Raw genomic sequence first — 25985 nt, 5'->3', positions numbered from 1 at the left:
TCAAACCAGATCCAGCTGCAGCCAACCAGACAAAGACAGCTCAAACCAGTACAAATCAGATCTAAAAGGATCAAACTGCACTGAAATCACCTCTTAAACATGAAAACAATGAGGGTCGCTGGCAACCGAACAAACTGGAAATTACAGTCCAGAGAAATGCTAAAATAGGTGAGTGCCAAGGCACTTAGCTCCCTGCTCTCCAAAGAAATCCCATTCTCTGGCCATTCTTTATTTATGATCCAGATGACAAAAGGAGTAAACATGCTTACAGGTTCTTTTCAGGTATTCATGCATTTTAAATGAAAAGATGGCCTTTCAGCACCTGTGATCTGTGTCCTGGGTGTCCTGGCACTGCTGGACTCTGCTGTGCTGGCCATGCTGGCCAAGGGTGCTCAGGGTGCCAGGGCAGCTCTGCTCCTCACACAGCTCTGGGGTCCCAATAACGATAATTAGCCACAATTACAATATTTCTCCACTGTATCTTCAGTGAGGAAGAGGAGAGTATGGAGAAAAACACAATAAAGCAGGATTGCAAATATACTCATTTTTTATGACTAAGTGGGGTAACAGGAGAAAAAAGCCACTATTTTCCTAAGAGATTATGATAGAGAAGGGACTTTTAAAATTTCCTGTGACTGGGAATAGGAGCTGAAGGTCTCATGCTGGTTCTGAGTCTCTGCTTGTCACAGTGGGCATTCACAGGGGATTCTAGAGTTTCCCAGGGAAGTTATTTTTTCAGGAGAAAAAAAGAGAAAATTGTTAAAAATGAGGCGTTACATAAGCCTACTTTCAGATTAATTTACAGCCTCTTTAGAGGGTGAAAATATTACTTGTTAATAAAGAGCAGTAATGAACAATATCAGCCATGGATGGTTGGACATGGACATACAGAGCAACTTCTCATTTTTAAAATTCTCTTCTCTTCTCTTCTCTTCTCTTCTCTTCTCTTCTCTTCTCTTCTCTTCTCTTCTCTTCTCTTCTCTTCTCTTCTCTTCTCTTCTCTTCTCTTTCTTCCTTTGCTTTACTGAGAATTTTAGGAGCTATTAATGAACAGTTAAAACACGACCATGACAAGTGTTTGTCACTAGAGGTGAACTGCTGCATGCTGAGGTTCTTAAACATGAAAAAAACAAGTTTCAGGTGATGCAAACCTGACTGTCTCAGGGTTGAATCTTTAAAAATTCTTCTATTTTCTTTGTAAGAAATGCTCATATGTTCTCCAGTTATAGTTATGGGAGCTCCTGGCCAGGGCAGTTCAGCCTGGGACTTTCTGTCAGGTACTGTGAGATGCTGGTACCAGCAGTGGGGAAATGCCAGCAGGTGCTCACTTCGGCAGATCTTTAATCTGAGAACTCTGATTTAAGGTTTGAGTGGCAGATTTAAGTGACTGAAAGAGACTCAGGCTGTGGCACTGCTGACACTGACACACTGTGTGCTCATTAATTCAGGATAAAATATAAATTACAATTTTGCCAGTGGGGTACTGCTGTGATCATCTCTGTTATTTACCTGCAGAGAACCTAAGAGAGGCTCTTTGTGCTCATGAATTAAGTTTATGTGATTCTGGCTCACTTTTCACTGCCTTTCATTCATGTTATTCCTCTTTCGTGCTGTGCTCCTTGACCACCTACTTTCCAGTCTTTCTGGAGATTTTGGGAAGTTTTCCCTTTATGTTCCCCCTTTCTTCTCCTTACCCATTCCATGGTGCAGACTGTACTTCATTAATAATTATTCCACACAATGTCCTCCTTTCCAGCCTCTTCCCACATAGAAAATGCCTATTAATCAGTCTGTCTGTCATACTCATTATTCATAAATAGACACATGCCACAGCACTGAAAACAGACTATCTGTCTTACTTAGGAGCATCCTAGATCTTAAATAAAAGAGACATAACACTGCAAAACATTCAGGACTTTGACAAACCAGGGAAAGAGTGGAAAACAGGATCATCTCATGAACTAGGGATTTTCCATTCAGAAGCCTCATCCCAAGGCTGGCAGTGAAAAATAAGCAATAGTCAGAAGGGAGAAGAAAAATAATCCTATTTCTTTCTTTTGAAATCATCTCATGTTCCAATATTCAAGCCCATTTCACTTTGGAATTTACTTGCCATGCTGTCAGCTGTCTCAGAGCACAGTTAAGACAAAAACTTTCACATTATTGTGCAGAATGTGATAAAGTGGGAGTGGAAAGCTGAGAAAAACACAAACAGAGGATGCAGCTATTGTACCCATAGAAAATTAAAAGGAAATGAAGGCTGCATGGAGGCTTTGTACCAATAGCTCATTTTCTCCATCTTTCATTTGTTTCCTAATCTCATTTTACTACATCTATATTCATGTAAGTAAGTCTAGAACTTATATAGACAATATATATATGCTCATTATATAAACGATATGCTCCAGAACTATTAATGCTTGAGTTCTACAGAAGAAACTGGAAAAGAGTTATTTACTCAGAAAGGGGCTTCCACTATCAGAAAAGGATAATTTCTTAAGGAGAGCTTCAAATTAAAGGCTCTCAGTATCCATTTTTGGAATGTGAATTTGGTTAGTTTCATTTTAAAAAAGAGGCTACCCTGAGTTTTGCCCTGTTTCTCACCAAGGGGAAAAAACCCCTAGATTTTGGGGCAAGCTCTCCTATCTTCAGATCTCAATGTGTTTGAACCATAAAACAAATGCTCAATGACTGATCTAAAAGGCAAATCTGAATCACCTGGAAGGTGTGGGGTGGCTGACAGCCCTGGTGAGGCGAGCCTGGATGAGCTTTGATCTCCCAGGATCTCAGGTGGAATCTGGGGTTCAGCCACCCCTGTTCCTGCCAGGTTCTGCCCCCAGCCATGGCATGAGGAGCTCTCTGCTGGGCCACAAACACCTGCAGGGGCAGGAGATGGGGCTCTCCCAGGTAAATATCTGTAAATATCTGCTTTTGGGGGTTCAGGAGCACCTGGCCTCTGTCTGAAGGGTGATGGGAGTATTGAAGTGCAATATGGATGGTTTGGTCTGATGTTGTTTATCACTAAATGTAAATGAACACTCAGTTCCAGTAACTGAATTAACTTTCTTATTTCAAACTCATTTATTTTACTTAGAAGGCGTGGGATATGTATGGATTCTTATTTTGCTAGAGTGATGGATGAAAAGAGGAAAAATCTTACAGTAAAGTGGATTAGGCTGAAGTTCTAATTTTTGCATATGTGCAGACATTAATTGAATAACTGGAACAAAATTATGTTTAACACAGTGAGTTGCGTGACCTTTTTAGTGAGGAAAAAGAAGTGCTTGGTAATGGTGGTGCTGAATAATCAATCTGAAAATTGAAAAAAAACCTTATTACCAAATTAATCTACTTTATTACCTGTCTGTATTTGCTCTGCTATTGTAAAATACTACATTAAGAATCCAGCTTGACTAAAGTAGTAACAAAGAGCAACAAGATAATGATAGAAAATTCCAAAGGACTTAATATTATATGATTTTCAGCCTTGGGTTACAAACTGTGACCTTAGGTGAAGTGCAGTACTTTATATATTTAAGAGTTCTTACTTTTGCAGTAATCTTGCCATTGTAAATTAATCTGGAAAAAAAAAAAATTCTTCATTTATTTGAACTCCATGTGTCACTGTGCTGCTAGACAACCTTATAATTATATTAATTTGTGCTGGTTGTTGTTTAATTATTATGCCTCACAAGTGCTTAATGTTTTCAAATAAAGAACTATCCATTGCTATCCTTGAAACAATTTGATAATTCAATGAGTTTTCAGAAATTATGTTTGTAATGAGCCATTTCTTCTAAAACAATCAGGTGTTTTCATCTCAATTCCCTTGTTCTTGGTCAATTTTCATTGGGATTTTCTCCACCTAAATCCATGTTACTGTTGCTGTATTGCCTTCTCATATAAAAACTTCTCCAGTGATTACAAGAAAATCTCTGGGTCTCATGTGACTTTCATCCATTTTATGGTAACACTTTTTTCTTAAAAAAAAGCTTTGAAAAGTGAATTTTATTTTCCCTGGAAATATGGTATTTGACCTTCTGGTATTCAGCTCAATTGTTCTTTGTGTTAAAAACCACAAAACTGTATAGGTTGTTTTCATGGGCAAAGTTAGGGTTCCTTTCCTCTTCATTGTTCTCCCTATTTTTCTGCTGAAATAAACTAATAAAACATCTCACTGTTCCTTCCAGTAATCTCTCCTCTCCAAAAGAAACTTGTTGGAATACGTTTTCCAGGTATTAATCTATTTTTCTAGCTTTATTCTGCTGCAATCCTGAATATACTTATGAGATTAAAAGCTTTCCTCTTTTCCTTGTAAAAATTATACTTATTATTGTTATATTTCCTTCTGTATCTAAAAATCAAAAGCAAAAAATAAGTCGTCAGGATTAATTCAATCAGTATTCCCAGTTTCAGTTTTTGATTGTTTCCACAGCCATGGCTCTGTAGCAGGTCACAGGACTGGCAGCTGCACTCTCATTTTTTATGCTGCTTCACCCAGTTTGCAAAGTCAAAAAACTTAGAAGCATCTCTGATCTGCAGGGACAAGAAGAGGGAGACTCAATTAGATGGATTGAGAGAGGATTTTCCAGGGTTTTAACCAGTCTGGTGGCAGCCAATCTCTAGTTTGACATAGTATTAAGTATAGCTTTAAATAAAATTAAGAAACATGCCGTTAGTTCATCCAGTTTAGGACCTGATAGCAGGAGGGAGTAAAGAAAGTATAAATAGGAATGAAACTCTTTATGAAACTGAGGAATTACCTTGATTTCAGGCTGAAAAGTACATTTTCTCAGTAATTCTTGCGCACAGATTACAAATCACTGAATACATTTTATGTGTATATATTTTATATTTGAAGAAAAGCAAGGAGGCTCAGGCAAAACTTCAGATCATTTCTTTGAAATATTTTCCAAGCTGCCTTTGGGTCTGCACTGATCTCCTGACTGCTTTCCATGGAGTGTATTGATGGGGAATTGAGAGCAGCCCTCAGTGAGAGCTGCTGGAGCAGAAAGGAACCTTCTCCTTGTGCCGTTCCAGAGCAAATCTGCTTAGCACAGAGAGCTGAAAATGAGTTGTGAGCTGAGAGAATTTGATTGAAATGTCAGAGTACTCAGAGCCCTGTGGAGCTCCCACAGAAGAGACTTGTGCAGCAGAGGATTGTTTCGACAAAGGAGTCCTGCTGTGTGAAATTTGCAGCTACACCCTGTGATGAGTAACCACACACTCCACTGAGAAAATTCCTGTCACTACTTGGATCATGAGACATTAGCAGGGAATATTGCTCCAAAGGCAAAGTCTTCTTCCCAAATACAAGTGTGCTCTTAAAATCAATATATTTATGTGCAAGGATTGGCCTGCTTTGTGAGCTTTGAAGTCCATTCGGGGAAATGAGCGCCACATTTCTGAACTTAAAATAAGAAATTCAAATGCAGAATGAAGTAGCACATCCAGCAGAAGCCAGAGGCATTATATGCAGCAGAAAGAAAAGCAAACTGAGCTGAGGTCTCTCTGGGACCTGTGGTGCAGCTAATAAAACTAAAGATCTGCTAATGCACCGTGTCTGCTTTCTGAGAGGGTGACGAGCACAGCTGGTACCCTGAATTTGTGGCAGTGACCATGAAGGATGTAATCAATTGGGAGTTTGATCTTCTCACTGAATCTGTGCTTGGCACTGAATTTTAAAAATGCATTTTCTTGGTTTCTTTTGAAATAAAAAAAAAAAAAATAGAAGCAATCTTGACACTGATCAAACAAGAAATACTAACATGCATATGTATTTTCTTGCATGGTGGCTGGTTGAGATTTGGAGCCAAGAAATAGTTTGTTATATCTGCACTGAGAAGATGGAAGCACACTTAGCATTCATCTTCTCTTTGATTTACAGAAAATGATACACTCAGTACTTCATGGAGAGCATGGTAAATTAATTCATTCCATTTTTTATTTGTTCATAGCTTTTCTCCCTCTGTTTATTGAGGCACCAGCAGGCAGCTCTGCTTCCACCAGGAACAGGCAGCAAGGTCTCTGTTTGAAGCTGTGTCCTTTCTGCTCAGAAGGAAGGCATCCTCCCTGAGGAGAGGAAGCAGTTTTGGGGGTCTGGAAAGTAGGGCACACATCACATTGCAGGCCAGGTGTTTTGGGGATCTGGGGACCAGCTGAAGGCTACAGGAACATCTTGCCAGCCCTTCACGTGTCCCTGGCCAGGCACCAGGCAGAGCAGCGAGATGAAGCTGCTGGAAGCTCCTCTCCTGTGTGCCCCTGGCCTTTCTGATGGACCTGGGCTCTCAGAGGTGCTGCTGAAGGAGGGCTCTGTGTGTCTGACCATGACATGAAGTGAGGCATGAAAGGAGCATGTTTCCATATTTTGTTCTGGCCGGCAGAGAAATAACCAGGGTTCTAAATGCTTACAAAAAACTGGAAGGGCTTCACAACAACCAAAGATAGGCCGAACTTGTAGTTTTCTCCCAGCTCATCTCTCAGGTCTTCAATATCATTCCAGCTCCAGGAAAATCCATTACTTCCCTGACTGCTCAGGCTGCAAGCTCTCACCACAATGAATTTCTCTTCACTTGACACCTTGGCTAGAAGTCTTCTGGAGGAATGAACTATTATTTTTGTCTGGTTTCAATTTGGCACTCAAGGAAAACCTGATAACAAGATAATATCCAACTTGCTGAAGGAAAGGCTCTGTCACTGGAATGAAAATGTGAATTACTGATACAAAGCCTGAGTCTAGATTTCCAACTTTTCTCTTGTTAAAAAAGCCTTTCCTATGCTTTGGTATCATGTCAGGAACTTGGAGTCCACCCTTTCCTGGGGTAAAATGGAGAAAACAGCAATTATTCTTCTTTTGCATGTAGAAACATATCCTGTCCAGAGTAGAGATCCCAGTTCCCCATCTTCAAACCCTACCAAAATTAATTTTGCCCACAGTAATGTTGTTACGTGCCAAGGAGTGTGGATTTTAGTAATGTTTGAAGGCTTGAATTGGAAAACAATTGGTCAATCTTATATTTCAGGATCTCTTTGTTTTTATTATCTCTGCTCTGCCTGCCTTCAAAGGTTTCTAATGAACCACAGAAAATATTTGGCCATCTTTTTCTTTCTCAAATCACATCTTGTTGCAGTCAAATTTCTCCAGGGTTTGGTGTTAGCTTGGCTATGAGATATGCCTCAGTTTGGATGCTGTTCTGAAGTCATCAAAACATAGTGGATCAGCCAAAATTTGCTTGAGAACTCTTGAAAACAGGCTGTCTCTTGAGCTTTCTAATGTTTTTGGCTTCCAGTCAGACTGGAAATGCTATGGAAACAACACTTATGACAGTCCAACTCCCAGCTGCTCCCAGAGCTCATCGTTTGGGAAGTAAGGAAAAATCACAAATTAAATGAAAACAAACTGTTCGAAACTCAGCAAAGATTCAAGCATGGGTTTAGGTAAATTCCAGAAGTTCCACATCCAGTCACACCTGGTTTATCTGAATCTTTTTACTTTAGGGACTGGTGACCACATAGAGCTCTTCTACTTCAGGTTTGGATTTTCAAAGGTGTTCAGTTCTGGCCTAAATCTATTTTCTTTAAAGCTAGTGGGTAGAGTTTGGATTTCAGTGGGAGTTGAATATTTTGAAAATCCTACTCTGGCTGCATTTTTGATCAAAGGCACTTCCACCTCATGTTCCTAAAGCAATGTGCATGGATGGTAATCAAGTTTCTCTGCACTGCCTGTGAGATGGGCACATTAGTGGGGTAGGCTCTGCAGAAATCAAGTACCTCTGGCTACCTAAACCCTTTTGCCTCCTATTGGCATCAAAGACAGAGGAAATCAAGGCACTGATACTGCCTCAAACCTCTTGAAAATCTTCAAGTTGAGCTAAAATTCATCAAACTGTAGGTTTCTTTTTCAGAACTTGAGAATGCAACCAGGACACACATAAATGTAGATTGTGGAAGTTTTAAAGCATCTGGGTGTTCAAATAAAAGCAAAGTGATGAGCAATCTCTTTAATAAGTGTTGTGAGACACATTCAATCAATATGGAAGTTGCTCATTTCTCCACTAGAGCTTTCTCCTTCCCACATGCTTTGCAGGGATCTTGGTAGGATGGAGCTGGCACAGGCATTAAGCAGATCAGTGTATTTTGCACCTAGCTGGGAAATTTTTAATCTCTTCAGGCATGAGGATGGAGGGATTTAAAGAGGAACACTATCCTTACAAAACCAAACCAGAACCAAACAAAAAAGCCACAAGCAAAACAAAAACAAACCAAAAGCCCACCAGGGCATGCTCCAGTGGGACAGCAGGTAATCAGAAGCAGGGCAGGGCTCGGTGTGGGATCTTCAGGTGCCTCAGCAGCAGTGGAAGTGGTGTGAGGTCTCCCATCTCCCCTGGCTTCAGAGGGATTGCTCTGCTTTGCAACAACTGTGAGCCCTTAGACTGAGGAATACCTGTTATTTCATGGAGAATGAGACTCTTATGGCTTTTAGCGGAGGCTGTTTTGGTGGGGAACTGGGAAGCAGGAGCTGGGGTAAAGCAAATATTTGTGGTGTGTGGTTCCAGCAGTGTTTGGGCAGGATCTGGGTGCTGTAAATGAGAGCAAATTTGCTTCATTCAGAATTTGGGTGCCTTAATGGAAACCTTTGCTGTACAGTGAATTTACATATCTTTGTCTTGTTGCTTGTGTTGCCTGTGCTCATGGTATGTAAGACCTGAGTTTCAGGTAGGGTAAAGTAGAGAATTGAAAATTGCATTCCAAATGTAATTTTGATTATACAATTTTAACAGAGGGGTTTTCTTTTTTTCTTTCCTTGGGGTCATGTTTTCCAGAAAAAATATACTTCCTGGGAAAATGTGAATTCATTTTCTCAATGTAATAAAAAAGTCTTAGAAACATTTGTATGTAAATTTCACTGGGAGAGGTCATGACAGCTTGTCAAAATAAACAACTCTCAGCTTGCATTTTTTCTTCTTTCACTTTTTTTTTTTTTAATCAGATAGATATCATGTGTTAGGGAAAAGAGAAATGAAGCATCCATTGTATGCTATAATGAATCATTAATTTATGATGTGGTGTTAACCTGAATTTTGGAACTGATCTCTTAGACCAGTACATTTCAGTCTTCAAAATTAAAATATGCTGTACCAGGCAAAATGCTGCTTGGCAGTGTTGCAGGCATCATCTGTCTTGCAGATTTGTGCACATATGCTGCTGCAGAAGTAAAAAATTCTTTGAATACAACATTTGTCAATAATTCAGGAATTTAAATAAACATAGAAATGAATTTTAATTGAAGAAATTCTGAGGTGTCCAAGCTGAAAAATTATACACTCTATATCCTAGAAAATTTAGGCTGATTTTTGTGCCATTAAAAATCTGAGAACTGCTAAAAAATTATGATCACTGCTTTAGGGCTGTTTTTAACAACAATTTGAGCTAGTACTGCTGAAGTGCATAACAATTCTGTAATCTCATTCCAATCCACCTCACTTCCTGAGCCACCTGTTTGGGGAAAGTGAGACTGAACTCTGACTGTTTATCTGCTGAACCCTGAGGCTGTGGAATGCTGATTTATGGCCAACACTCAGCACCTCGAGGGACCAAGCCCTTCATCCCAGGGATATCTACAGCATGGAATTGCAAATATACTCAACTGTGGCTTTTTTCTTGGTTTTTTTGCTTTTTCTTAGAAACTTTGGTATTCACAAAATGTCTAGTTTGGAAGATTTTTCAATACTTTCAAGCTCTCTTCTGCATTTTTTTGGGAAGGTGATTAATTATAGCGAGTGGAAAGGGCATGAAGATTTATTCAGGCATAGTTTTAAGAAGCGCAAATGTCAAAAAAGAAGTTGAAGAAATTAAATACAAGAGCAATCCAAAACAGAGCCGCCATGGTGACAAGTTTACAGTAAGATGTAAAGATATTTTGTATTCTGCAAACACTGTCCTGTGTGGTGATACCTCCTGAATCTGTGTGGATCCACAAGCTGCTTTCTCTGTAGCTGTGTTGCAGATGAAATCTGTACTGCAGAATGTATTGAGGGAAATGTCTTGGCTCAGTTTGCACGATAGCTGATGAGTGAGATGGAATTTAATTTTAATTTTATTAATTTAAATTTTAATCAGTTCTTGAAATTAAGTATTTGGGAGATTCACACCAAAGTGAATGGACAGAATTAAAAAGCCACAGATCCATATTTGAAAGCTCACATTTCAGGTTGCTATCAACAGAAGCATGAGGCTGCTCAGCCTTGCTGAACAACTTTTGAAAAGAACATTAATTTGAGTAAGGTATGAGAGATACTGTGAGATCAAGCTCTTTGCTGTTGGGTCTTAAGCACAACTTTCCTATAATTGGTACACACAAGACATAAGCCATGTTGTCTTCAAAAAATGGAACTTGGCAAAAAATCACACTGTTTAGTTCTGTAATTGTTTTAGTTAAATAGAAAGGTTTTTTTTTCTTTAGAACATATTTAGCCATTTTACAGACAGATTGTCTGGTTAATTGTTGGCAAACTCAGTGTATGGTGGGTGGGTGGGTGTTTCTGAAAAGAGAAATCTTGTCTTAAACATTAAATTCCAAGGCAGTTTTTACAGGAGGAAAGCAAATAGTCCATAAGGAGATTAATTCACAGCCTTAGTAATTGGGCTCAGCTGAACTGTGGATACTGAGAAGTTGAACTAATAATGTGTTTCTGAAGGACAAAGTTCCTTATTAGCAATGCTGAGCAGAGTCATATTGTGCATTTTGGAGACTCTTTTTTTGCAGATTTCCTTAGTGTGGTCTAGCACTGCAGCTCCCCAACTCCTTCCTCTGGTCCAGACCAAAAGCTTCCCTGCTCACACGGCTTGCTGCATCTTCCATCTCACATTAACTGTAAAGTGTTTCTTTAAAATTATTTCAAAGTCCTTCCAAGCTCTCCCTGCTTAGGATGTTCACTGCCAAGCTTGCCATAGCTCTGTATTGTCAGCAGAAATGGTTGGATGCCTTTGGGGAAGAAACAGGTTGATCCTTAGGAAGGAAATCCAGCTCGTTGTGCCTCCTGTTTATTATTCCCACCACTATTCACAGCCTGACAAACAGGAGGGCAGGCAGGGGGTGGACATTTTCCATCACTGATTTAACATAGAAAATTTCATCTGTGTAGCACCACTTTTGTGTTCCTCAGATTTCCAAGAATCTTCTCTTTGAGTTATCAAGTCTTTAGACTTTATAGCTTGGAGAACATTAGGGAGAGTCCTGAGAGCACCCTTTAAAAGTCAGTTGAAAATAGGATTTCAGGCCGAACAACAGAAAATAATTTCAAATACACTGATAGATGCAGTTTGGGATTATTTTTTCGTGAAAAGTGTCTTTGATGCTTTTATGTAGCTGCTGAAAAAGTACAAGTTAAGCTCAAGTGACAAGAAGTATCTTTCAATCCTTTCAACATTACTCTTATTTCAGTAATGCTTGAGTTAGGGGGAAGTGAATCCACAAGTCCCTCTGCAGTCTCAAGACAGGAAGAATCTCCAAAAATCATCCTATCTTGTGTTCAGAATGGCAGTGAAAGATCAAATTACCAGATGCTGATTAATTATTGTGGATTTCATTGTATTGCACTGTCCTCCTGCAGTGTTAATGGCTGGGTGTTGAGCAATGATTGCAAATGAAGTTCTTGTCTTTGTGTCATCACATTGTATTGGGTGCATCAATGAATCTGTGGTGGGTTTTTCTGTATTTAAAATATACTGGGAAGGAGGTTTGTATCTAGCAAATTAAGGAGGAAAAATAGAGGAAGGGAGGAAGGGAAGAGGCCCTGCAGCAAATAGAAGCAAAATCACACACAGGTTTGAGAGAGCTGTTAACTCGTTCGTGGGCTCATGGTTTTGTTCCTTTAGGTTTGGAAAGGACTTGATATCTATCTCCTGACAGGTGTGTGTGTGTTTTCTGGAAGATATTGCTACCCAGGGTTGGTAAATATATTTAATTGATTTATTTTTGCAAATAATTTCAATGCTGAGGGTTGTACTGCAGTTTGGAATAGGTCATGCCATTGTATTTGGTTGGAGATATCACTCCTTACAGTTCCACTGCTTCTGAATTCTTCTTCCCAAAAAGAGCAGAAGAAGCCTTAGGAAAATAATAGCACAAACTAATTTTTTGCAAGATTAAAAGCAAAAAGCAGGAGTTGAGACCAGAGGGACACTTAGGATGGGTAATACAATTTATAACTTGTTCACTCAGCTTTGCTTCTCGCTAATTTGGTTTAAGACATTTCCTGATCCTGCCACTGAGATTTACCATGCAGTTCCCCTTTCAGACAAAAAGGAATTTTCCACTGCTGCTGGAGCAGTGGGAGAGCAGATGGCAGAGCTCTGGGAAAGGCAGAGACTCCCTGGTGCAGCAGGGGAGAAGGTGGCATGGGACAGGGTCCCCAGAGCCAGAACCCCATGGGGTGGCACACACTGGGGAGCTGCTTCACTAATGCTCAACAAATAGCTCCAGTCACAGTGGGAATGGCACTGGGATGAAGGGAAGCACAGCAGCTTAGTGCTAATCCTGTAAAATATCAGATTCTGGGGCTCAGCACAGGATCTCAGCAATGAAGTGCACTTCTGAACGTACCTCCTGGTCCTCTGCCTTGATGGAAAGCCCTTCATTAAGATTTCCCTCAAATAATGCATAAAATGAGCTACATGAGGGTGCTGTAATTTCACTCTACTTTAACACTCACATTCCCTTGATTATCCAGGTCCTGCAGTACAGTATGGCAGTGGATAATGTTTTAAGAAGTGTTTTAGAGCTGACAAGACAGAGATTTATTAGAGGATAGACTTTTTTCTGTCTTGGCATCAGTGTGTGTCCCTGACAAAAGTGATGGGATTTCTTGGCTCTGCTGTGTCCTTCTGCTTCTCACCCATCCCCACCTCATACCCTCTCCCTTCCAGGGCACGCCAGTGCGCCAGTTCAGATGCCAAATGAAAAAGTGGGTGCAAGAGGAAAGTAAAAACAGAAAAATTGCTTGAGTTTGGTAGACAAAAATAACCTCTTGCCAATCTATGGGTTTTTTAAATTGGGAAATCGGGTTATACTGAAATTACTTTTTACATTAAATTATAGATCTCCAGTTCCATGCTCAGCAGAGCTCTCCCCAGAAGGTATGAGAGCTCTCACTTCAACACATTGAATTTATCAGATAGTTCTTTCAGAAAGCCAGCATTGAAAGTGTTTCCCTGGGTGTGAATTGCACTTTCTGGGTGTAAGTGTAGTGCACAAGAGCCTGGTAATCCCTTCTCCTTTTTCCTAATGAAAGTGCAGGTTATTGGGGTTTTTTCTTTTCCCATATATATTTTTTTTAATACAGCAGCACATGTTAGAACTGCAAATTCTGGCCTTTGGGGCTCTTCTGAAGGCCTAGCTATGCAATTCAGTATTCATATTGTGCAATGAACTGTACTTCTGAGAGAAAAATACACATTTCAAACATCATAATTCATAGAAAATTGTATGTTTTTTATTATAAATGAAACCATTCTCTTCATATTTGCAATTTTGATCTTAACATAACAATGATAACTTCAACAAAAGCAACAAAAATGTCTCTTTACTCCATACTAAAGGAAATACAAAGTTAAGAGGATGAAACAAAAACTCTCTTGGCCAATCTCACACCAGAACAAATTGTAGAGCTGAAAGGAAATGAGTGAATTACAACTTTTATTACAATTTCCCCTCAGACTTTGCCCACATGATTAAAACCTAAACAGTCTTCTCAAGAAGACTGAAGAATGAAGAAATGTCTTTTTCCGAGAGATGGCAAGGATTCATGTGGTGAAAAGGACAATTGGCCACTGAAGTAAGAGATTTCTGTTGGTATTAGAAATAAGGTTTTTTGCCTTCTTATTGCAAACTTCTGCTTGTTTGTGTCAGTTAAATGGTCATTTAGTAGCATTTGAAGAATCTATTTGTAGTTCTATCTGATGTACCAAATAAAATCCAGCTTTGTTCTGGGTTTTATGCAGAAAAACTGTGCCATCTCCATCAGCTTTCACAGCCCCTCTGAGATTAAACCACATCCCCAAACCTCTTGCTTGCCTGTGCTTAAAGGATAGAATTTATTTCATCAGGTGAACAATGATCAGTTTAATTTTATAACTGAATTTTCTCAAATGCATTATTTATCCTCATTACCTCATGAAAATCAGTGGGAGTTCACCTCCAATAAGCTGAACAGATGAATATTACAGTTTTTGAAATGCTCTGCAACACTTAGGACCTGCACTAAAAGCAAAATAAAGAGCTGATATTTTCCATTTTATTTGAAGTGCCCACGGAAGCAGAGAGGAATTATTGGGATTTGTTATTCGCATGCCTTAAATCTGAAATAATAGTCATGTCTTTGCAGAAAAGACTTTGGATTATAATACAGTAGTTTAATAATATTGTACATACAACATTTACATGAGTATTTATTTTTTTGAAGGGCTTTCATCACTTACCCATATAATAAAGCAGAACATTCAGCTGCATGAAAGGATAAGGCAATATAGATGATCTGAGTGATAATGAAAGATGGGGATCAGCAGTTTATGTCTTCAGCAGCAGTCCATGGGGAGGTACAGAAACCATCTGCACCCTAACCATGTAATACAACTCTGCACATCAGTTATTTACTGCAAGCTCTTCTTTGATCCTGTGTGTGTTATTGCCATTGATCAGAAACTCAAGCTCAGCTCAGCAAGTATTGGATGTCTCACTTTCTTCAAAATCAGCCTGGAAACCTTCCCAGGGATGCATCTGCTCCTTTAATTTGCCACAGAGCTGAAGAATTTGTGAAGAAAATTAAAGCTGGAATAAACATCTAGCATCCTAAATCTTCATGCTGTGGTGGTAGAAAATGTGTGTAAAGCAAGTGGAAAAAGCTTCAACAGATGTTCTGCTTTTAACCCTAAACTGTAACTGATGCCGTGCAAAGGGGACCAGTCCATATGGCAGAAATAATCCCCTGTATCAATGATTTGTTTGTGATAGAATTGTTCTTCCATGAGGGCTACTGGAAGATTTTCATTTACATTAAATGGGAAAGTATTTACCTATGCAAAGGAAGGTTTCTTCACTTTACTGGTTTTATATATTCCTTTCTATTCTTTGCATTATATCCAGAGGCAAATTGTCTGGGCTCTCAGAGGCTCTGCTGCTTAGGGTAGCCAGGGATGCTCAGCAGCAGCCCAAGAGAGTGCAGTACAAAAAAATAATTGGGTGTGGTCCAATACTGAAGGAATATTTTACTTTTTTACTTGCCTGTGTATTACAGCGACCTGAGTGGGTCGCTGGGGTGAGAGAGACGAGAATCTTGTTTCTTGGTCAGAAGGCTGGATTTATTGATATATGATATATAATACATTATAACTATACTAATAGGAATAAAGAGAGAAGTTGCAGAGGCTTGCTAAGCTAAGCTAAGAATAAGAATAGAATCTAAAAACAAAAGAATTCTCTGTCCCTGTGTTCCAGAGAGCTTGCCCTGTGATTGGCTCTTAATGGTACACATGGAACATGAACCAATCACAGGTGCACCCTATTGCATTCCACAGCAGCTGATAACAATTGTTTACATTCTCTTTCTGGGGCCTTAGCTTCCCAGAAGATGGACAAATCTGAAAGAAAGATTTCTATGAAAAAATGTCTGCGACACCTGTGATTTTCTTAAAATCCTTTCCACTGTTCCCTTTGTCCCACAATTATAGATATAGATATAGATGATATAGATATAGATGATATAGATATAGATATAGATAGATGATATAGATGTAGATGTAGATATAGATATAGATATAGATATAGATATAGATATAGATATAGATATAGATATAGATAGAGATAGAGATATACATAGAGATATACATAGAGATATACATAGAGATATAGATATACATATACATATATACATATTTTAACCATAATATGTCTTTATTTAGGAAGAGTTCTGTTTAGGTGCCTCCAATGTGACCTCTACAGGTCCAGCCCACCCTCTGTTCTTCCAAGGAAAGTTCATCATGCAATCACAGACCAGCTTGGGTTGGAAGTGACCTCACCTGGACCAATCCCCCTGAAAAGAGCAGGGACATCTCCTACTCAGCTTGGGGGCTCAGATCCATGTCCAGCCTGACCTTGAATGTTTCCAGGGATGCAGCCCCACCACCTCCCTGGGTGCCAGTGTTTTACCACCCTCACTATGAAAAATTCTTCCTTCTATTTAATATAAATCAATATGGGTTTAAACCATTACCCCTTCTCTTATTCCCTCCCAGGCTTTTGCAGCACAGTGCAAAAAGTACTTAAATGAGCTCTGCTTTTGCTCCAGGTTCAGAGCTTGCTCTCCTGCTCCTGCTGCTGCTATCCATCTTATTTTTGCAAAGTACCTCATGGCACTGCCAGCTGGGGTGGCCTGGTGGCAGCTCTGTGATGGGGACAATAAGTCATAATCAGCTCACTTGAACATTAAATCTGGCTGCAGTCTGGGCTGAAAACTTTCCATAAGAAGCAGGAGAAATGCTCCAGTGGGAGCCTGCAGAGAGTTTTTTAGGCTTTCTGCCAAGGTGTCATTTGAACCTGTGCTGCTGTTCTCCTCCTCTGGAGTCACTTGCTCCAGGCTGTGAAGGGAGCTTGAGATCAAACTGAGGCCAGAAATTTATATTGCCCTGAGGTCTTGTTGCTTCACTCTGACAAGGTCTTTTCCCACTGGTGCACAGGAGACCACACAGGCTGAGATTCTGTCTGTTCCCACTGTTCTGTTTTCCTCTTCTTACCTTTTATTTTCTCTGTCCCAAAGTCCTCAACACATTCCTTATTTCCATTCCCTGGAAGGGCCTTACTGCTGCTCACCTGTAAATCACCAGAAATCATTTCCTCTGGTTCTCCTTTCAGCTTAGCAGGTGCCATGCACTTGCGTTGAGTACATGAAATGTGGACTTCAGGCAACATTATGGCTTATTTGGGGTTTTTTTTTGGGGGGAGAGGGGTTTTTTGGTAGTTAATGGCATTGAACTAGGATTATTGCAAATAAATCCTACAGCCTTGTTGCTTATTACTTGCCTGTAACAAGTACAGAGTGAATGCTTCTCACTCTGAGCACAGAGTGAATGTTTTTCACTTTTTTTTTCTGTGGCATCATATACAAGATATTCACAAAAAATCAGGGTAAGATTTAAGATGCTTTATTGAATATAAAAGGGAAGAAAAAAAAGGTGGCTTCTGTAAGTTATTCCTTTTTCTTTTCCTTCCAACCCAAAAAGAAGAGCCTTAAAATCAGTTTACTCAAACTGATCATGATGCTGAGCTGTAAGTCCATAGACTGGTCTGGAGTGACTGTCCTGGGAAAGGGACAGATTGTAAATGCAGCTGCTGTTGTCTAATTTAATGAAATCTTGAAGGAAATTTAGTGAAAACCTGGGATTTTTAAATACAAACCATATTTTCTCATAGCATTATGCAGTTGTTAGAAATAGGAAGATTGAATCCCTCTCTCATGGCTCAGACTCTGTGTGTGTTGAAAGGAAACAGCATTGCAAGTCAAGTGAGTGGCATGACCAGCTACAAACCCATAATAAAACCCAAACACATTGGGGTAGTCTATGCTTTTTCCACCTCAGTGACCCCAAGAACCAGTTCAGGTTGAACCTTTTTAGGGCTTTTTGACAGAAGAGATCCATTATAGCTGAACATCCTGAGAAAATTTTAGAGCTAGGTGAATCATAAAACAGCCCCAACATTTCTCTGTAACAGATTTTGGGAGTGGACTAAATATTTCATGGAAGTCAGCTATACTTGGGGCACCAGTACTCCACATACACCAGAGTCTGATTCTGCATTTTTAGGAATTTATCCAAAAATGATACCTTGCTGCTTTTTCTGGGAGCAGCTCTTGCAGCTGTGCCCACAGCTGGAGCCCTGAATGAAAAACAGATCAAACACATCCCCCTTCTTGTTTCTGCAACAAAGAGAGAGGATGCACAGAAATGCTTTTATCCAAATTGTCATGTTCAGAGAACTTGCTTTTTATTATTTTCTTGACTTGATGTGTTACTTCCATTTTCACTTTTCTGCTTGACTGAGAAGATGACTGGTGTGAAGGTGAGCAATGGTGGAACAAGGACTGACATCCTGGAAAAAGAGCTGCTCTGTGCCCATTCTGCTGAAGAGAAGACTTTCAAACACAATTTCATTATAGGGAAGCAGACATATAAATGTCATAAAATGTTTACATTGGTCTCCTAAATCTTGGGTCTTGCCCATGGTTTGATAATGTTATGCTAGTGAATAAATGCTTTATTTAACAGGAATTTTTCACTCAAATTTACTATGTTTAAGTCTGGTTCTTGTGGGGTGCAGTGTAGATTTCATGGAAAGTAAATAAGAAAAGAGTAAAGGCTGGCTCTAAACAAACCTTTCTTGCTGTAGGACTTGTTTAAAGTAGAAGTTATTTCTACTACAAATAAATTACTCACCATGAAGTTTCTTGAACAAAAAAAAAGCATCTGAAAAATATGGGTGGAGAAAAATAACACAGATTTTTCTTTTCTATAACAACTGTAAATCTAAAACCACCCTTCAAAGCTCTCTGTGCTTATTCTGGTTTTACAGGTGCACATGGGACACCATGTTCTTGCACTGAAAGACAGAATCCAGGGCAAATTATTTTTCTAGGGAACCCCATATCCTACAGATGGGCAGGGAAGATGTGTCCTCACCTGGTTCACAGCCAGCTGGCTTCGTTAATTAGGGCTCCCTGTTGTTTAATTCATATTTTCCTTGGTGCAGTCCTGGTTCTTCTCTTATTATTATGATCTTTTCTCCAGGTTGTGGTTGGTTCCTGATTTATGCCTAATGTCCTTGATATCTGGAAAGTACAGAAGCTCTTCAGACTCCATCTCTTTCCCTTTTAAAGGTTTTAAAGGTTTGAGTTTCATTTTATGCCTGTGGGTTGTTACACGGGAAAAAACCATTGGAGGATCCTTAGAAATAACATTAATCTTACTCAGTGTCATTCACTTCAGAACTCCATTTTCAAGACATCCTTTCCCTGTTTCTCCCTCCCTGTCCTGCTCTGTTTTACAGTTATTTAACTCCAGGTGTCCACTTTTCACTGGTTCCTAAATTTCTCTTTTACTTTAACTCTGTCATTTAAGAGTGGATAAACCAGGAGGATAACGAGTCTCTGGCACAGAAATGAAAGTTATAAGGAAGAGCCAGCTTGGTGCTGACTTGTTTTCTAGAGCCCATGGGAGTTCCTAAGAGCGGAGCAAATGCATGGCTTTGCCTCATCCAAGCACTCAAAGCCTGCCTGTACCAGGCTGATAAAGCCAGAGCTGGTGTCTGGTGCCCTGTGTGGGGCTCTGAGGCCTGGGCAGCTCTGGGAGGGAAAATCTTTGGGTTTAAGGGCTCTCAGCCTCTCAGCACATCCCTCCTGCTCCTTGGCAAGGAAAGGGCTTTGCCTCTGGAGACCTTGCACCACCACTGCTGCAGCTCAGAAGGGCAAAGCCAGCACAGAAAACAGCAGAAGGCTGCAAACCCCCCTAATCCCTGGCTCTGGGAGCAGTGTCCAGGCAGCAAACCAAAATTTCACTCATGCTGCCTGGGTAATCCATGGGTGGATTATGATCTACTTCTGGAAAATCCATGCCATAGACATGTTTAGTATCTTGTCCTTTAAATAAGTTATGAGGTGGTAAGAAAAAGATACTTCTATTCTTTAATTTCCTTACTTTCCTTTAGTTTCTTTAGTTTCTCTCTCATACCTCATTAGGCTCAGCAGCTCTGCCATGAAATATTATTTACATCTGTGCTCCTACTATTTCAAAAATAACGTGTGGGTAGACCAAGTTGGAAAAACACTACACAAAGAAAGCAGGATAGCCTTAATTAAACAAATTAGTGTTTGTCTAGTCAGTGTGATTAACTTTTGTCCCTGCAACACCCTGAAATGATAGCACTAATATTGCAAGGCATTTTAAAATTAAATTAAATGCTCCTTTGATTGCATTAAAGATAATGCATTTTAAATCTAGTCCTTCAGGAGCTGTTGCTCTCCAGTGACAGCACTGATCAATTTGCCTTGACTTTCCCTGCAGAAGTAATCTTTGAGTCTCCTTGAGTCATCATTTGATCAAAGGGCATTTGCAGCTGGGCTATTTGAGCAGTCTGAGTCGTCATCTTAATGTAAAGGTCCCAGGGGAAAGGAAAACCAGAGTGAATGTGTTTATGCATGGGGTAATAAATTGATCTGAGTATGTGGATAATTATACACAGGTAGGAAAAAGCAAAAGGTTTGGAGGAAAAAAGCCTTGTTCTTTACAGCCTTGATAAGGAGCTGTTTGAGTTGTTATTTTTCCAAGAAAACCAAATCAACAGCTACCAATTATTGCTGTCTGCAGGGGAAAAACAATTCCTGGATTACACATGCAGGACAGAGAAGTCTGGTGCCTCATTTCTTGCACAAGAAAAAGGTGTGCACTGAGTATGCTCTTAGCAGGGAAATGAAAGCTGTAAGGAAAGGACATCTCCTGGATGAACTAAAATATACCATTAAAAATGTTGACATAAATATACATGAATTTACTAATACATATATACCAGTTTTAACTTAGAAGGACTTTCAGTATTTCTAAAATAAATCATGGAGAGCATATTTCAAAATTATTTATAAATCTTGATATTCTGTCTTGGACTTGTCTTCTTTTCTTTCCCTGAAATGCCAGGGGCACATGGTTATTTTGAAAGTGTTCAACCCAGCTTGGGATTTTTTTTCTTTTAAGCAAGCAAACTGTGGTGACTTTTTCCAATGAAAAAAGTGCTATGATTAAAAGCTTATAAGTCAAAGAGCAATTTCCTGGGTAATGGGATATTTGAAAATGTATGCTGCAGTGGCTTCAGATATTGTGGTCATACAGAGCAGGAGCTGGGTTGCTGCAGATCTGTTTTCTTGTTTAGACATTGACCCTCTTGAAATTCAATTACACAGATGCAAAATTCTCATTCTAACAGCAAGTACAGATAACACAGGGATAAAGTATTAGTGTACACACACACACTGCCTTCTTGAGAGAAAACTAATATACTATGTTGTTTAGAGAAAACTAATATATCCATGTTGTTTATGCAATTCCAGTGCCAGCTGCAGGGACAGGAATTTGCTGTCTCTAAACAAACCATGTACCCCTCAATCCCTGGCATGAAATCACAGTCCTGCAATCTGAAGCAGGTGATGCTTCCCCTGATAAATGAGACAACAGAGGAATTAAAATCTCCAAACAGCCCTTTTCAGAGGGAAAATAATCTGGTCATCCCAATTTCTACATGAAAGAAAACTATGAAATGTCCACACCACTCCACCACAAAAAGAAATAAAAACCTTTTTTGGGAAAAGTAAGGCAGGTTGGTCTGATATGAGGTGCAATATTACTTTGAAACACAAAGGACTTCCCAGAAATCCAGTATGTTGAACAGAACACCAGAATGGAATTTAGGATGCAAAATAAAAGCCTATAATCACACTTCATAGCTTCATTTTGATTTTGGAGACTGTATTAGGGATGAAGTTTAGCATTAAAGCTGTAGCTTGACATATCCCAAGGATTTGAAGCCTAGAGCTTGCAGTTCTCATTTATCTTTCTATTAAGCTCTCTGACAAGTTTCAGAAAACCAGGCAGTTGAATCTGCAGTTATTTGTGCTACCTTATAGTAGCTAATAAAGCTGTCCTAATTCCTCAGAGGTATGTAAAAATGTAAATTGTTTTGAGACTTTGTTCATTTACTGATGTATATTTTCCTTTTGCATATTTTCTAAATGAGTACCATGGCCTGAAGGGAGGGGGAAAGTCCTGTAAAATCCCACACTGCTATATATATTGAGATTTACTTTCTGGCTGCAATTCTACCTAATTATTACTGCTTTCTAAAATTGTTCAGTATAATGCCCAAGAGTCCCAAGACTGGAAAAAAATTGCATATTGTGAACAAGCAAAACTTGCTCATTAAATTTAGTTTCCTCATGCTATGAGACATTTAAACAAATAACAAGCTTTAAACATCTGAGTAATTTTCTTGAAATCCTGATTTTTTGATAAATACTTAAGAAAAACTTTTCATTGAAAGAGAAAACCATGAGTTTTTTAAAACTATGCATTCTTCTTTATGTATATGTAATGGCTCATTAAGTCATCGCCTGACTTGCCAGCTATAGCACAGATGATATTTTGATTATCAGATGCTGCCTTATGACAAGAAATTGCAAATTCTCCCCCAGACACTTTGCTGTGGTGCAGGAAGGCTGAAAGAGCTGGGACTGAAGAGGAATTGCAGAAATTACTCAGCCTCCTTGAACATCACAGTGTGGCATTGGATGATGGAGAGGGATGCATTAAACATTCCTGTGGGTAAAATAGCTGTAAAAAGAGTATTCTTTGTGAGTTACAACATCTCACATATTTCTTTGGCCTCTTCCACACAGGATATGATTTCATCATTGTTACCTGGACAAAAGGAACATAGAGATTGCTCCCACAGTATTTCACTGAATTTCAATTTTAATACTGAAATTTTCCAGTTACTCGTGGGATTTTCCTGATGGGATTGAGTCACATAGTTCCTGTTAAATTCTAAAGTGAGTCCCCAAAGTCAGACTCTCAAAATCACAGGCTTGATGCTGTAACGTCAGTGATGATTTCACTCAATTGGGTACAGCAGCTCCCCATAGAACACATATTTTTATTATCTGGAAAAGTCAAACCAGGTTTGCTTTCCACTGTGGGCTGGATTTTAGGAGGCAGATTTGTCTCACAAGAAAGGACAGGACACATTGGAAAAGCTTGAGTATGGAAAACAGTAAACTAAATAAACAGGACAGGCAGCTGGGTTTTGATCTGGGGTTTGCATTCCCTGTTCCTAAAGCAATCCTGACACATAAATCAGGAGGTAATTGCATGCTGTGGGGGTCACAGCCCTTTCTCAATGTCTGTTTCTAAGGTTTTATTCCCCCTCCCTGTGTTCAAGTGGTCAGTTTTCATCCCTCTGTGCACAGGGATCCTCCCCAGCAGCATTCATGGAGGGAAGACTTTAGACAGGGCCAATAAATACAAGCAGAAACCAAAACTCTTGTTTTGTTAAAGCAGCTCAGTCCCTCACCCCAGTGCTTTCCCCTCGTTGCTGCATGAGTAGCTTGATGCTGTATACAGAAACTCTAAATATTTTATTACATTTGTACTCTGAGGAGGGGTGGATTTTGTTGACAGTCAGCTTTTACTATGAAAGGCTAGTACATGCTTCCAACCTTGCAGTGCATTTTTCTTGGATAAAATAGAGTGAGGGTCTTTTTAAGAACAAAATGTGCAGCTCAGCTTTCAAAGAGTAAAAATTGAAAATAATCCATTGAAGTGCATTCTTAAAAAAAGTAATTTTTTTCCTGGTTAAATTCAGAAAAAAGGAGAAATAAGACAAACAAATTTGTAGTTATCCCCTTGCAGAGGAGTAGGTATTTTTAGTGTTCATTATCTATTTTGATGAGAATTGCAAAATTCAGATTAACATTCAGGTTTTATTCATATATTCATGCAGTTCAAGGCAGTTTTGAGTAGATGCTGTTTCCAGGTGGTTTGTGGCTTCTGTTAGAGGGTTTAACACCAGTAAATTGATGTGTTTTATTGCCTCCTCTTACCTGAATTATCCCCATTGGTTTTACTGGATTAGCTCACAAGTGTCAGGGGACAAAAAAGAGCAATATTCTGGCAATGCACACCCAACTACGGGAATGCAAAAAATTACAGCTGATTGGGGAAAATTAACAAAAAATTTAAAATATCAAGCATTTTCCTTTTTTATACAGTTCTGCTGAACACTGCAAAGCCACTTTCAATTTATATTTATAGATTTAATTCAAATAGTAAAAATCTCACAGACTATGGACAATATTGTTGCATTTATGCAGCACCATGAATTTTTGGGTTGGATGTCTTATGATGCAAAGCAATTCATTCTTCGTTATTCATGAAATTAATTTATACAAGCAGTGCCTAAACTTGCTCTCATAGAAACTGGAGAAGTATTCTCCTTGCCTTCAGAGCAGGAAAGGACAAGCAACTGCAATATTATACATCTGGGAGCATAGACATTTCTGGAAAACCTTTTATTTCTCTATACAATGGGGTAAATGAAAGACTATGTTCAAACTTAAATAAAAAAACTGTAGAGAAATATCAATTCAGTTGTCTAAGAAGTGAGTAGTATTTTTTGCAAAGGATCAGTAAGCAGAATAAATGGAATAAGAGCTGAATAAATAAGGTTTGTATAGAAAAGAACTCCATGAGGGTATCATGCAGCATTGAAGACGTGCTCTGCCAAGCAGCTCTGTGGGGAAATAAATGTATACTAAAGGGAGCCAAAGAAAGGTTGACTGAATACAAAATAATGTCAGTTTTGTGTCCTTACAGACTGAATAAACCATCCCAAAGCCCCCTTCCTGTCCTTACTTCAGATAAATCTGCTGTGTCCTTAGTGTATTACAGCTGCAGATGCCAACTCACCTGGGCTGGATGGCACAAGCCCCACCTGGGGAAACCTCTGTCACAGTGCTGCCTACCATGAAATGCTGCACAATTCCAGAGGAAATACTTATTTAAATGTTAAACCTCTCCATCACTGGTCAGTCTGCCTGGGCTGTGAATGTGGCTTGTCTTCTTCCCGGGCTCAGGATATATTTTTCAAACTTTTAGAGCTTGGAGATTTTAAATGGAACTTAACAAAAAAAATTCAACAAAGTCTTTCCTTGGATCAGTTATTGATCCAATAACAGACCAAAGCAGCTTCATTACATCATTTTCTGGATGCCTGAAGTCAGATGGAGAAAAAGTTGCTTTCCAGCATTGTGGAATTACAATACCTTCATATATTCCCTCACCAGAAAGTCATCTATTCTCTCATCCTGCAATTAATCTTGCAAAAGAGCAAACAATGACATAGAATTAATCAACCACTGTGACAAAAAAATTGTGATGGAAAGATGAACCCAGCTAAAATTAATTTTTTGAGCGACAGCTTGAAGCTCAAACAAGTGGAAAACATGGTGCAAATTGTACCTAGCTTCAAGAAAGGGATTTTAATGAGAAATGCAATGGCACAGCAATACTAATCAGTTATAAAAACACAGTCCACCTTGGGCTGCTGAGTGAGTCTCATATCCTTTCCTGCATTTTCTCTTTCCTGTGCAGCACACTGAGGGAACAAAGATTGCCCTGCATCCATCACCCAGGCTGAGGGAAATGCTGGTGCAGCTGAGTGGGTTTGTGCTCATGAGCAAATGTCTGTGACAATGTCCTCTGGCAAATGCTGCATGAAAATATTGCTGTTACTGAAAGCAGGAGGTGATGGATCTTCCCATGAATGCTGTGTTATTTACCAGAAATCAGATACCCAGGAAGGGCCCTGGGGGCTGATTGATGCCTGTCACACACTGACAGCTGCCAGGTAAGGACAGGGAGGTTGGGATCCTGATGCAGGCATCACTCTGCAGCTGCAGACAGGGCAATCAGCAGGGAAGTTCCATGAGCTGGGGCATCAAGCCTTGGTTCGTGCCTGAAATATAGCAGACACTATCACCTTCTTATATTTAGGGATCTTCAGCTTTGTATGTTTTGTTTCTTTGGTTTCTTGGGTATTTCAGAGCAGAGAAATCTTCTGCCTTTCTTATTGACGCTTCAGAGAAAATCAGGCAACCTGTCCCTCCCAAAATGCTTTTGTGCATTGATGGAAGTGGAGGAGGAGCCTGGTTAGTCCTCCCATGGATTCCTGGCTCCAGGTAAATTAATTCTCCCCTACTTTAATTGAACTTCACCTCAGTGAACACAAGAGGTGTGTAGAGCCCAGCTACTTCTCAGATTCTCATTAACTATTACTTAGCTGCCTTTACCTGTGCTAGTATTTTCTAAGTAACTGGAAAGGTGCTGATTTCATAGCA

This window comes from Ammospiza nelsoni, chromosome 16, assembly GCF_027579445.1.
Source record: "Ammospiza nelsoni isolate bAmmNel1 chromosome 16, bAmmNel1.pri, whole genome shotgun sequence".
Taxonomy (NCBI): domain Eukaryota; kingdom Metazoa; phylum Chordata; class Aves; order Passeriformes; family Passerellidae; genus Ammospiza; species Ammospiza nelsoni.
This window is presented reverse-complemented; position numbering follows the sequence as displayed.